The 12,794-nt window shown below is 53.5% G+C and overlaps 1 pseudogene; it reads left to right on the top strand.

Moving 5' to 3' along the window:
* The first annotated feature begins 384 nt into the window (after positions 1–384).
* LOC149810555 (putative serine/threonine protein kinase IRE3) lies at positions 385–4,710 on the top strand (annotated as a pseudogene).
* Positions 4,711–12,794: the final 8,084 nt, after the last annotated feature.

Genomic DNA, 12,794 nt, shown 5'->3' with positions numbered 1-12,794 from the left:
CTCCAGCGCTCAGATACATCATCATCATCATCATGTTTCCTGGCTTACAGTTATTTCATTGAACGCAATCTCCCGAAGCTATTGCAAGCGCTCCAAAGGATCATTGCAAAGCTGACGTGCCGCCTGCAGGTTCGGTAGCGACCGAGAGCCTGCGGGAGGCGAGTCTCACAGTGCCAGCACCAATTGGTTCCTTCCTGCTCCTGCACGAGTCCCCCAGCCCGTCAAACAGAGACCCCAACGCCGAGGAGGTGGCGCCCCCACGCGCGTCTGAAGATGGTGCGGCCAAGGGCGACCCCACGCTGATGTGCAGCATCTAGCCGCCAGGAATGGCCGACCTCCATTTACGTGGACCATACAGACCTCTGCATGTGCGTCAGCTCGGTGATGAGCGCGCCCGGCGTGAACGTCGACGGCCGTCTCTTCATGGTGACTCAGCAGATGCTCGACTTTGCGCGCCAGCTCTGGTCCATGAATGACTACCCGCGCGAGAGCTTGCAGCTCATTCAGGACTCTCTCGACATCGTGTGCCACGCCGTCCGCCTGCAGCCAGATCGTTCTCGAGAGCCTCAGCGGCGCTGCCAGGCTGTCATTAATAGCTTCGAGGCGCTTCACGAGGCGTACCAGAGACTTCATGTCGACTCCCCTCCTGACGTCCTGCTGCTCACGTTCCTGCCACACATCAGGCAGGCCTCTGCTTCCTGTTACCTATCACTCTACATCAGCTGCCAGCATGCTTTCATCACGATATGCGTACTTGCTATGTGCAAGCGCATGTGTCAAGCACAAACCTGATCGCGGTGCTTTTGAACCATTATGAATCTTGTGGCATGAGCTTGTCGCAAGGTTTGCGTTCTGGGATCACTTGTTACAGACAATGTTCATGGGTACTGGTCTGTTGTGCAGGGAGCTGTTCCAGGAGAAGCTCTCGCAGCTGGGTCGTCTGCTGGCCCAGATTAAGGCTGAGACCCAGCCTATCTTGCAGGCTCAGGGCCACCTATCCAGCTATGGAGGATATGACGCAGCTCCGATTGAACACACCGAAGGGAAACCGGCAGTAGCACCGGGGGTATGTCTCTCTTTTTTTGGCACCCCCCATCTTGCAGTTGTGTACAGTTATAGTGCGACGCTTGCATGATGACGATGTTCGCTACCTCATCACATCCTATGCCGACCAAGATTGTTTGTAACAATGACATGCATGGTCGTGATAAGGGATGATGAGTGGCACAAGCCAGTGGACGGTGCATGACTACGGTGAACTGCATTTGCAGCTGCGGGTGGATGACTTTGAAGTTCTGAAGGCCGTGTCGAGAGGTGCGTATGGTCGCCTCTACCTCGCACGTCTGAAGAAGACAGAGGAGCTCTTTGCGATCAAGGTGCTCCGAAAAAAGCGACCTCATTCACAAAAACGCCGTCAACACCATCAAGAACGAGCGCAACATCCTCGCTATGGCCCGCAATCCATTCGTAGTTCGATTCTACTACAGCTTTGACACGCTGACTCACCTGTTTGTGGTATGTCACCATTTTCTTCTGCGACGCTCCTGTATCTCTTCACACAGGGAGCAGGCCAATTGACGCTCATGACGCACATCACAAGCACCGTGCATGTTTTGAGGACTGTCAAGTACGGATGCGCGCATGTCGAGGTCATTCAATGCAGGAAAGGGCATCAATATGCATGAATGCAAAGCCTGCCAACCTGTCAGGGATGATCATTTGCTGATGTATGCGTGGTGTGTGTGGCTTCAGGTGATGGAGTGGTGCTCCGGAGGGATCTGTACTCGTTGCTTCTGGAGCTGGGGTGTTTAACCGAGGAGGTCGCCAGGGCATACATCGCGGAAACGGTGCTTGCCCTCGAGTACTGTCACTCGCTTGGCGTTATCCATCGCGACGTCAAGCCTGACAATCTGCTTATTGCCTCAGACGGCCACATCAAGCTCGCTGACTTTGGCCTCTCTGTGATAGGCGCTAGTGCCCGCGACAACATGCAAGATGCCGAGGCTGACTCGATGCTGAAAGAGATGGACAAAACTGCCAGGCTTCAGCCTTCCGGTAAGCTTCCAGGCGCTGAGGCCAAGTTCTGCCAATGCGTTTCCTTCATCCCTGATGGCGTCCAATGTGTATTTGTGCTGCATCAGGGTGGTTCCGATTTGCTATTGCAGTGACGTTTTGCTTGTCAGTCGCATCAAGCTTTTTCCCTCCATTGAGAACGACACCCCGTACTCTTGTGCACGCCTTGCCGCATAGGTTTGACGCGTCACAGTGGGTAGCTTGCCCCTATGATGTGTTGAAGTCAATCAGAGTCCTCCGTGTGGCTGTGCAGGCGTTCCCCTCCGTCTCTCGATGTCCGCATCGCCGTTGTCGCCCTTATCTCCAGCTCCATCAGAGAGCACAACCCCCGCACCCTCCACGTGGACCCTGCCGATGGTAACTGAGTTCCAGGACTCGCTGCTGTCAAGGGGAGCCAGCGGCCCAATGCGATCCAGCAGCAGCCACGACGACAGCGCCTTCCCAGCGCCTTCGGCATGCCAGTGCACTCGCCGCGCTTCCCAGAAGCCGCAAAGGTAGCTGCGCAGGTGCATGCCGGTATGCTGCTGAAGGGCCATGCAACGTCATTCAAGGAAGGACGGCCGATCCGCTCACAGCCTCGCGCTTCAGGCTTCCCTGTCGCACCACCCGGGGGCATGCACAAGCAGTGGCAGCCTACTTGGCCTGCAGAGGGATTTGCGCCAGGGCGCCGTGGCATGCCTCCAGTCCTGGACCCCCACGGCCGACTAGAGGCCCAGCAGGCGCTGAGCTTCCCTCACGTCTCAGAGCATCCGCTTGCCATGCCAAGCAGCCGAGCTCACTCGGGCACGCCTCGTGTGTTGCATGCTAACTCATTGCCATTCGGCACCAAAGTGGGACACCCGTCGATGGGGCGCCCGAGCCACGAAGCCCTTCGACCTCCTCATGAGCACTCGCTGCCTCCGCACTCTGTCGGTGCCAGCGCTGTTTCCGTGAGCTCCACACCGGCCTCGTCCACTTCGGCAAGGCTTGCCCGTTCCTCATGCGGACAGCAAGGCACCGTACGCTCCTTTTCAGCACCTTCCATTCGGGCCACCTCCAAGTGTATCATACTTCAGCGCTAGTTCGAAACTGCCAAGTCGGACACGGAACACAGATGCTGGCAGCAGCTTGAGCCCCATATTGAACGGTCTATTAGTGCATATTATCTTTGCAATCTCCTAAAGAAGACAGCTCCCTGACAGGCCTTCTCAGCCTCCCGTTTGCTGCAGACGCGGTTGAGATAAATTTGCAATCATTATCGTTCAATCTTGTTACCTTTGCGTGCTGTCTGGTCACTTATCACCAATGACACCAGAATCGTCGTGTTCATGTGATGGGATCCGATCATGCTTGCAGAACTCAAGCGTGCGAGTGCAACGCTGGATCGACACCTTCGAAAAGCCCGCAAGCTTCTATCACTCTAGTCCCTTGAAAAACTCCGTGTCGCATGCGGACTTGGAGCCTCGCCTGTCATCGTCCCCTTTCCTTCGGGCTCAGAGCCCACAGAACATCAGCTCACCGCACAACGCCACCTCCCCAGAAAGGTGAGCCTTGCGCTGCCTGTCCGCAGCGCACTTCAATCATTCTGCCAGCAATGGAAGGGCATACCATTCGTGTTTGCACACAATTGCACCTGTTTCTCTGTATTGATGTGGGACGTTCCTGGCAATGGTGAGATGGAGCAAAGGGATCCGGCACCAGAATGCACATCACATCGGTGCCCCGATACAGTGCAATGTACTGCCACATTCATCTTCACCACCATTTTCTGCAAGCATGCTTTTTGAGGATAGACTTGAGTAACGATTGCATCACCAGGAGGGGGTCGCAATTCGAACTGTTGACATCCGACACAGCGCGCTTTCAGCTGTGCTGTTTGGTGGTCGGTCTCGCTGCTGACCTATTCCTGGCTCCGTGCGCAGGCCAGCCTCGAGATCGAAACACTCCATAGAAGAGGCCACGGCAAAGCCAGCCCAGCCATCAGAGGGGGGTCAGGACCAGGCAACCGGCAGCGACACCAAGGCGCCAGTCACTGCAATCGGCACACCTGACTACCTGGCGCCCGAGCAACTGACAGGCGCCGTGCACACTGCGTGCGTGGACTGGTGGTCCCTGGGCTGCGTGCTGTTTGAGTTCTGCTACGGTGCTCCCCCCTTCCATGCCGACACCCCCGAGTTGATCTTCACCAACATCCTGAACCAAAACATCCAGTGGCCGGACCTCGGCGATGACGAGGTTTCGGAGGAGTGTCGAGACCTCATCAAACGGCTCTTACATCCAGACCCACGCAAGCGTCTCGGGGCCAACAGCGCCCTCGAGATCAAGATGCACCCCTTCTTCAAGGACCTGGACTGGGAGACTCTCATCCTGCAGAAGGCATGCTTCATCCCCACCCACGACAACGTCGAGGACACGTCATACTTCAAGCCCCGGCAGGAGACGACGCTGCAGAGCATGATCAATGACTTCTCCACTGCCTCGGGTGGCACAACGGGTGCCTCGGTCTCCGACCCAGATAACATGAGTGGCAATGTAAGTGGCTCGTCGCATCCTCAGGTGTGTACCATATTTGGTGCTGTAGTGGCGCTGGACCCCTTACTTGTCCCACAATTTGACTGGTCATCCCATCAACAGATGTTGACGCGTTTGGAAGACTAGAGTCCAGTACAGCACAACGATGATGCAACCGAGGCCAGTATTGGCAATGGCAATGACCTCGCAACATGTCACGGCAATTCAGCCTCTCCACAGCGATACAGATCGTAATGCTCAGCTGGAGGTCATGCATGCGTGGTCATGCACTTTTTGGATGCTGCACCCCGGATCCCTGCAACATCAGACTGCCAGGTCTGCAAGCCAGGACGTTGATGTGCAGGAGCCCGCTCTTAGGGCATCGATCACCCTAGCACGCTCCCCACTGGGAGTGACCACTAACGCCGCCGACGTGCGCACTGACTCAGACTCCCCAAATCGCCTGCCCAACCTGCAGCTTGGGGCTGCAACATCAGCGCAGGCAAACTCTGTGCCGCAGTCAAACAGCCCTGCACCTGCTCAATCCGTGACGTCCAACCTTTCAGATCTGACTCATCGTCATAGCTCTTATGCAGACGAGCTCGCGTTTGGCGCCGGCGCTGCACGTGCGTTTCACCTCGCATGTTGGGAGTTACCAATGTGGCTTGTGGGCGTGCCAGTTGAGGCCTGTCACTGGTGATATCCGTGTGGCACGATTACATGGTTGATGCCCAAGAGTCTGTCCACGAGTCCTCCCTCCACTGGTCTGGCAGACTCTGCCCAGGACACTTGGGTTGGTCCCAGACCTGCCTGCACATGAGCATCAGGGCGTGCTCTGTAATGTGCCTTCTTGATCAGCCTTCGTAAGCACTGTCAGATGTTCTGAACCGTATCAACACATTTGTGAAGTGCCGGAGAAGTTGCTGTTGCTGTGATGTGTCTCACATCAAGGGCGTTGCAGTATAGCACAGTCGAGCCATGTGCGCACACGCATGGACCGTCCATTGATGACATGAGATGGTTGTATGCTGGCGCAGCCCCTTGCTGCGATTTGTGTCTTGCCAACCTGCCAGCGCCCTGGCTCAGGCACTCGTGCACATATGGGCACCAAATAATCATTTAGCTTTGCTAATCCTGTTTGGACCGCTACTCCGGCAGCAGAAAAATGTGAATTGAACGAGTGCTTGTCATGCAGTACCAACCACGGACAGTGGCACCGCGAGTGGCATGACGTCGATTGGCCCCTTCTTCGACGATGCTTCATTCTCGGTGCGTGCACGCATTGTCCTGGGCTGCAAAATTGTTGTGTGCCAAAATTCACTCGTTAATGCCTCCTTCACTCATGACAGTGTGTTTGCTGCTTGCGTGCTTGCGCGTTGGTGCGAGTGGAATACTCATTGGCTGCCACGCGGTGTTGAGGGTATCTCTGGTATCCAGCACCTGCATTTGGAGGGCGAGCATCATCTCTAATTGTAATTATGCCTATTACATGACTGACAGCACAGTAAAGCTGCAGGGCTGCATACATGCCTCGATTTATTGGGGTAGAATGCAGGCTACAACAATGCCTTGCCATGCTCTGCAACCACTACCCTCAAGTGTGACGCAAAACACGTAAACAACCAACATCCAGGCACCACCATCTAGCATGCCAATGCAAGAACCGTGCTGTGCTGTGCAGGAGGAGTGGGCACCAGAGGATATGGCGATGCTGCAGGCGATCGAAAACCCATTCAGCGACTTTGCGTACCAGAACAATGACGCGCTGCGGGACCTCAACTCGTCGAGGCTTGCAGCGCACCTGCGGGACACAAGTGACGCCGCAACGGCCATCCGCACGTCCGAGGCGACAGTCAACAGCAGCTTCTCCAACGTCGGCATCCTCCAGCACCGCCGCCGCTTCACGATCCGCTCCACCGACGATGGAATGCACATCCCGTACGTCGATCCCACTCTCGAGGAGCCTCGGCAGTCCGAGCGGTCTGAGACCATGCACGACGTGCTGCAAACGTTCGCACCGCTGCTTGATTCGCAGGCCGACGAATCCACGCCGCTAAACACCGCGTTCAACTTCCCCGTGCGCTCGCTGTTCTGGAATTCGTCAGGGGCTGATGAGCTGCCGTCTGTGCATATGTCGCGACACCTTCCAGCCACGCTCCACACACCGTCCGAGCATCGCCCACCAGCGGTAGAGCCTGACTCAGATCTGACTCAGCGCTCCGAGGGCGATTGGAGGCCCTCGACACAAGGCTTCCGCCGTTCGCGTTGGCGAAACAGCGACTGCACTCTGTATCGCGAAGGACCCCACATCGGGCGCTTCCGCTCGAAGTCGATGTGATGCTGCGCCTGAACTCTTGGACGTCTCCCAGCGATTGGTAGTGGACTCCATGGTGGTCCAGCAGTGAACCGACAGCATGATGGCATCTGGCTTCCTTGCAGACTGTGGGTCGCATCAGCTTCCACAATGTGAGCTCGCTGCACGACTTGGTAGAAGTGGTCGTGACATCATTGGTCGAGCACGCACGTTCGCGGATTTCGCTGTGTGAAGAACACTGAGGTATTGCAGCAGGGACTCTCTGCGGCAATGCGGTACTGTCTTGCGTGGGAGTCTGCCCTGCTTGCCAGCTTGATGCACGCACTCCTTGGAAACGAGACCGTGCTGCTGGCCACAAGTGAGCACCTGCAACCGTTGGCGCGGCGGGCAAAGTCTAAGGGCAATTGCTGCCGTTTGCACCATCTGGTGCGCTACGCCCATGCCACAGACACGTCACGCTGCGCTGGTCGATGCGCCATGTGCCAAAATGGCACTTGGCTGCGGCAAAACACCGATGCGGTGTGTATTCTCAAAGCTGTGTGCGATGCTTTGCCCGTATTGTGACACTGCCGTGGCAGCTTGCGCCCATCATGCACCCCGCTCGTCATAGCAAAAAACTAGGTCGATTCGTTGTACGACAAGAGGTGACATTGGCGCTCGCTGTCGATACTAGCAGCGACTGCTGCAGCGCAACTCATAGAAGGTTGCGCACTTGTAGACTATGTCCGTTTTAGACAATAACCTGGGCAACCCACTTGCCTCTCATTTCATTCGTATGCCTTACATTCCCGCAGCAACGTGCGTGAGTTCATGTGCATGCGTTGTGCGGGAAGGTACAATGAAATACAACACCTTGCTTCAGTTGCAGTCCTGACCATGTCCTCCCGCTGCCTGTTGTGCTGAGCAAGGATGCTGAAACCACCATCATAAAAAAAATAAAAAATGAACATAGTCCACACGGCAGCAAGTGCATCTCGACTTGGCCGAGTCCAACCGATCTGTTCTGTGCCACGTGGCCTAAGAATCTGAATGCAAACGCATTGAACAGGTGGATAAAAATATATGCGAGGCACTGACGCAGCATTGGATGTGCGCCAGCCTCTCGAGCATGAGACATTGTAGGGCGAGTCTATCCTTTCCCGGTGGAGCACCAATGCGCCAAGATACTGAAACAGAAGTTGCAGACAGCCTTGTGCCGAGGTGCAACAATCTGTTACCCTCGCCATGATATTCCGTGTTCGTGATGCGTCTGTCCTTTAAGCGTGGTATGCCGTGCGCTGCAGAGTGCCTGAGTAGTTTGTAGCCATGTTGTTTGTAGCAAGGCCCGCATCGGTGGCTGCTGGGTTTCTTCCCTGGCAGCAATCGAGAGGTTTCGCATGCTCAGCTCATGCACGCAGGCAATTCGACCTTGCACAGGTACCGTGCTTTAGAGGCCGGGGCATCCCTGGAGTTAGCAATATGGACAAAGCCCACAGCTGCTTTGATGTGAGTCCCCATGCCAATCAAGATCTGGAACTCTTGTTTGGGAGTCTTTGTCGCTCTGTTAGGCGCTCCACGTATGGAATTTTACTCATCGTGGCGGCTCGAAGCATGGTCTGAAATTAGGAAGGCGATGAGTGCAGTTGTAAGCCACACAGCTCACATTGTCCCTCGCAGGAGGACATCGCGTGCATCACTGGTTAATGATGATGTCGTCGCTTTTTACAACGCTGTGGTTAGCGTGACAGCTTGACAGTGCTATCAGCGCGTAACAAGGGTTAGCCACCAAACGGTTGGCAGTCGTGCCATAAGAAAGGTGGCATTAGAAGTGTGGATCACGCTGTGATGTAAGTCCACAGCTGTTTGGTATGTGCTAAAACCCTCAATGCTGCGTACTCAACGTGGGGTGCAACACAGTGTATGGCGCTGACAATGGAAATAGTCAAAAAGGTTTCAGCCTTGCATGTCCAGAAATAGCTGCCATATTAGGCAACAGCTGCAATCATGGGACCGTCGCATTCATGCCCTGTCAATGCCTGTCGAAACTGACCATGGCTATGCAACGGGGGCTTCTATTGCACCTGGAGTGTGCTGTAGAAAGTCGTCTTTTTGAATTGTAAGTCACAGCAACAGTACCTTACTGCCATGCTGTGCTGGTGTTATGCAGAAGCTGGTCACATTCTCTTTTGTGGGCCTTGCCACGTGGCCATGTGAGGCCACACATCTTGAGAAGTTCACATTTCATCGCTCCATATCAATATGCCTTGCTCATGGTCAATTGGATGGTGGCGGCCATTAGTAGAGAGGTTCGCCGTTCTTTGCAGACACATACGCATGCCTCTTAGTGCTAATCAGCACGACTGTCATGGTGCCAGTGCCTTTTTCTGTGTTGAACAGGAACAAAAGATGAAGGATACACTTTTCGTCTTTTAACATTGTAGATGTAGAAGAGTCGCAGGGTGGTTTGATGATGGTCCTTGTTTGTGGCCGGTGCATGTTGAATGTGCGTATGCTGCGTGCCTGCTTGTTACCGTAGCTGGGGCCAAGCTATTGCAGAGTATGTTTGCAGCTGGGCAGAAACGCTCAACGGCATCATGTTTGATTTGATGATGATGAAAGGTATGAATTGATGTATTGCATAGTGAAGCGTACCGAGCAGTAGAGTGATTGGACATAATGACCACATAGATTCTGGCACAAGTGACCATAACATTTGTAATGGTTCAGGATTGCGAAGGTCACCAAGCCGATTGGAATTTTGTTCCTGGTTCATGGTGTTCCAGTACAGAACACTCCATAGATTGGCCAAGGTTTGACTCTAAAGTTGTTACAAGCGACAGGCCGGCAAATCTAGGAAAGGCTACCGAAAGACAAACAAAAGAAAAGAAAAAGGAAGACAAAGTTAACTCTAAAGTTATTGATAGCTTTGGATGCGGTGTTCTGGCAACCGAACTAAAATGTGTATTGATCTTCGGATACAAAGTCTGAGCAGAGGTTGAGGTGATTCCGAGCGAACTGACAGGTGGAAGAAATTCAAGCTGTTGATGCTGGAGACCAGAAGGCCTTGCAAGGAGAAGTTTACCCATCGAGCGACGTTGCACTGAGTTGAAAGGGACTGGGAAATAACTCCACCATTAGGCTGTTCCCACCCACCTCATGAGCATTCCCATCCATCCAGCTACCTTAAGCATCCTGGTCAACCGCTCCTACACTGAGTTATGTCACAAAACACAGGATTTCAACCGTAACCCTGTTCAGCGTTGTTCCCTGTTCCAACCCTGTTCTAGCTGTAGGCAACAGCAAGGCACATGGCACATGCAAGCAGAATTCAACACGTCCAACTCACAACACTGTGTCACTTGGCATGCACAGCGGACTTTATACCGTAGTAAATTAAACATATGGTTGAGAAAATGAGGGGCGTTACGGCATTACATTATTAAACAACCGTCAATTAGGTTGAAGTCCAAAACATTACGCGTTTCAATTTATTAAACAACCGTTCATACGGTTGAGGAAATGACTGGCGCCGCAGGCGATTTTTTTTTCAAGGTACAGCAATTTGTACCGCTTGCGGGCGAAGCCTCGCGCATTCTGGTCCCGTGCCACAGGTGTAGGAGAGTACTGTCGCTTTCGCTTGTTCTTGGAACCCTCGGGCCTGCCAACCCTTCGCTTGGCGGGCTGTGTCTGAGCTGTGTCAGGCAACTCACCCCTATCCACCCCATCGGAACCCTCGGGCAACTCACCCCTATCCACACCATCGTCGAGCAAGCGGGCTGGTGCGTGCTGGGAAGCCAGCGCAGCCTTCCTTTCTCGGAAGCGTTTCACACGTGCATGGGATAGAACTCTCTTTCTGATTACTTCCTTCTGCCTTCGCTCCAGCTCAGCCGGGCAATCACCATCATCTGCACTAACATCTAACACCAGGGGCGCTCTCTCATCTTTCTCAAACAAGTAATCATCAATGCGATTCCATTCTCGCTCATCATGTTCGGCTTTTTCAGCAGTTGTCATGTCCTTCACCTTCTTGAAACACAGCAATGACTGCCTTTGCTTGCGTGAACCGGCCCCAGCTGGGGTGGACGGTGCGTGACAGTGCATGTTGACAAAATGGTGGTTTCTGCAAGGTAAGATGGGCCCTTATATGCTTACATTCATGACAGGGTTCGTTCTGGTGTCGGGCTTCGAATAGGCCAGGGTACACAGGGTGCCGCAGGCACCTTAAGAAAATTCTGGACAGAGTTACCCGTTACATCCAACATTTATTAAACAACCGTTCACAAGGTTTTTTTTCCCCCCAATCATTACGCGCTACCAATATAATAAACGCCAAGGAAGGTTGTCCGGCCCAGCGTTACGCGTTACGAACCATATGTTTAATTTACTACGGGTAGCGTGATACAATTTACATCGTGACAGAACCGTACAGTCACAGAGACAAAGAGGGAGATGAGAAAGATTACTGACTACATGCAAGAAAACTTCTTAGGACGTTATGTAACTACACTGGTAACTAGCGAAGGCACATAACAACTCATAAAAGAGCAAAAGGGCATTCTCCAGAAGGGTGCACACGAGCTCATATATTCTACATGATGAAAGGACAAGACAGGAACAAGATTGAGTCTCCCATGAAGGGTACAAGCTTATTCACAGCAGCAATGTTCAATCTAATGCCGGCCGTGTCGGGCCATAGTATCTCCAAGCAGCCTCTCAACTATCTCCCAACATCACGGCGAGTGGGGCCCCCCAGCCCACTCATGACAGGTGCTCCGAGCAAGATCCATATGTCAAGGAAATGCTCACTGGAGCGAGAATGCTTTAGTGACACAAATGGAGATGCCTGCATGAGAAAGAACATACTCAAGACAGATCATACAATAGTTGGAATTATTACTTATCTCATACTGATCAAGACAGCAGGCTTCACTCACAAGGTGACTGGAGTTGCAACACATATATAGGGTTCTAAGGAACAATAGCAAGGCAGGAACATTATGTAGGATGGAAGGTTCAGCTGTAGCTGATGGTGTCTCTGGAGTAGGACACAACGAAATATCACCAAACCAAGCTATATAAACCAAGGGTAACATTCGCCAAGCATGGATCTGCTAGCGGAATGACACAGCGGCTATCTAGATGGCAGATAGCCGGCACGAGACGATGACATCACGGTCACGTGCTGACCATGCTACAGCTGTAGCGTGATACAAGTCCAGCTGTACAACATTTACAGCGATGATCGAGTTCTCGGGTCGTGTCCTGGAATGGCAAGTACATTGAGGCAAACAGCTTTTAGCACTGACAGGTCAAAGGGTACCCCAAAGGGTAGACCGGTCTCCCCCTCCATCGGTAAAATAAAGGCCGTGCAGCCCCGGAAGGTGGGGCAGAGGCATGGTCGATGACATGCAGTCAATGACAGGGGTGTCGGGGATAGGGCGTGGGAGTGGAAACAGGAGTCACCCGCAAGCACACAAGGTGTGTCTTGGGAAAAAAAGAATGCGGCGAGAGAGAAGGAATACGGTGAACAAGGTAAGCAGTGCTATCCCAGGCGGGCAGCGAGGATGAATGCGAACAGAGGAGGAGAACAGCGAATACGGCAAGGACGAGCCATCCCAAGCGGGCAGCGAGGGTGAATGCGGCTGTTGATGGCAGCCAAAGAATATCACGAGCATCAAAAGCAGTGCACCGATTCTAGCGTCATCCAGGGGCCGGGGGATGGCACAGCAGTGGGGGGGTGGGTCGTGCCTGACACCAGCAGACGAAGGCACGAATCGAGGGACGCTGCGGCATGGGGAGCGGACGTGCGCACACACGCGCAAAACGATTGAGTTGCAATGGAGGAATAGCAGGAGCCGGCAAGTGAAGACGCAAGAACACAACCAGAAGAGTCGCTTGCAAGGGAGCAAGAAAGGTGAGAAGATATGTAGACGTAAGT

Source organism: Nuphar pumila, unplaced genomic scaffold, assembly GCF_984573655.1.
Source record: "Nuphar pumila unplaced genomic scaffold, dmNupPumi1.hap1.1 HAP1_SCAFFOLD_300, whole genome shotgun sequence".
Classification (NCBI taxonomy): domain Eukaryota; kingdom Viridiplantae; phylum Streptophyta; class Magnoliopsida; order Nymphaeales; family Nymphaeaceae; genus Nuphar; species Nuphar pumila.
This window is presented reverse-complemented; position numbering and strand designations above follow the sequence as displayed.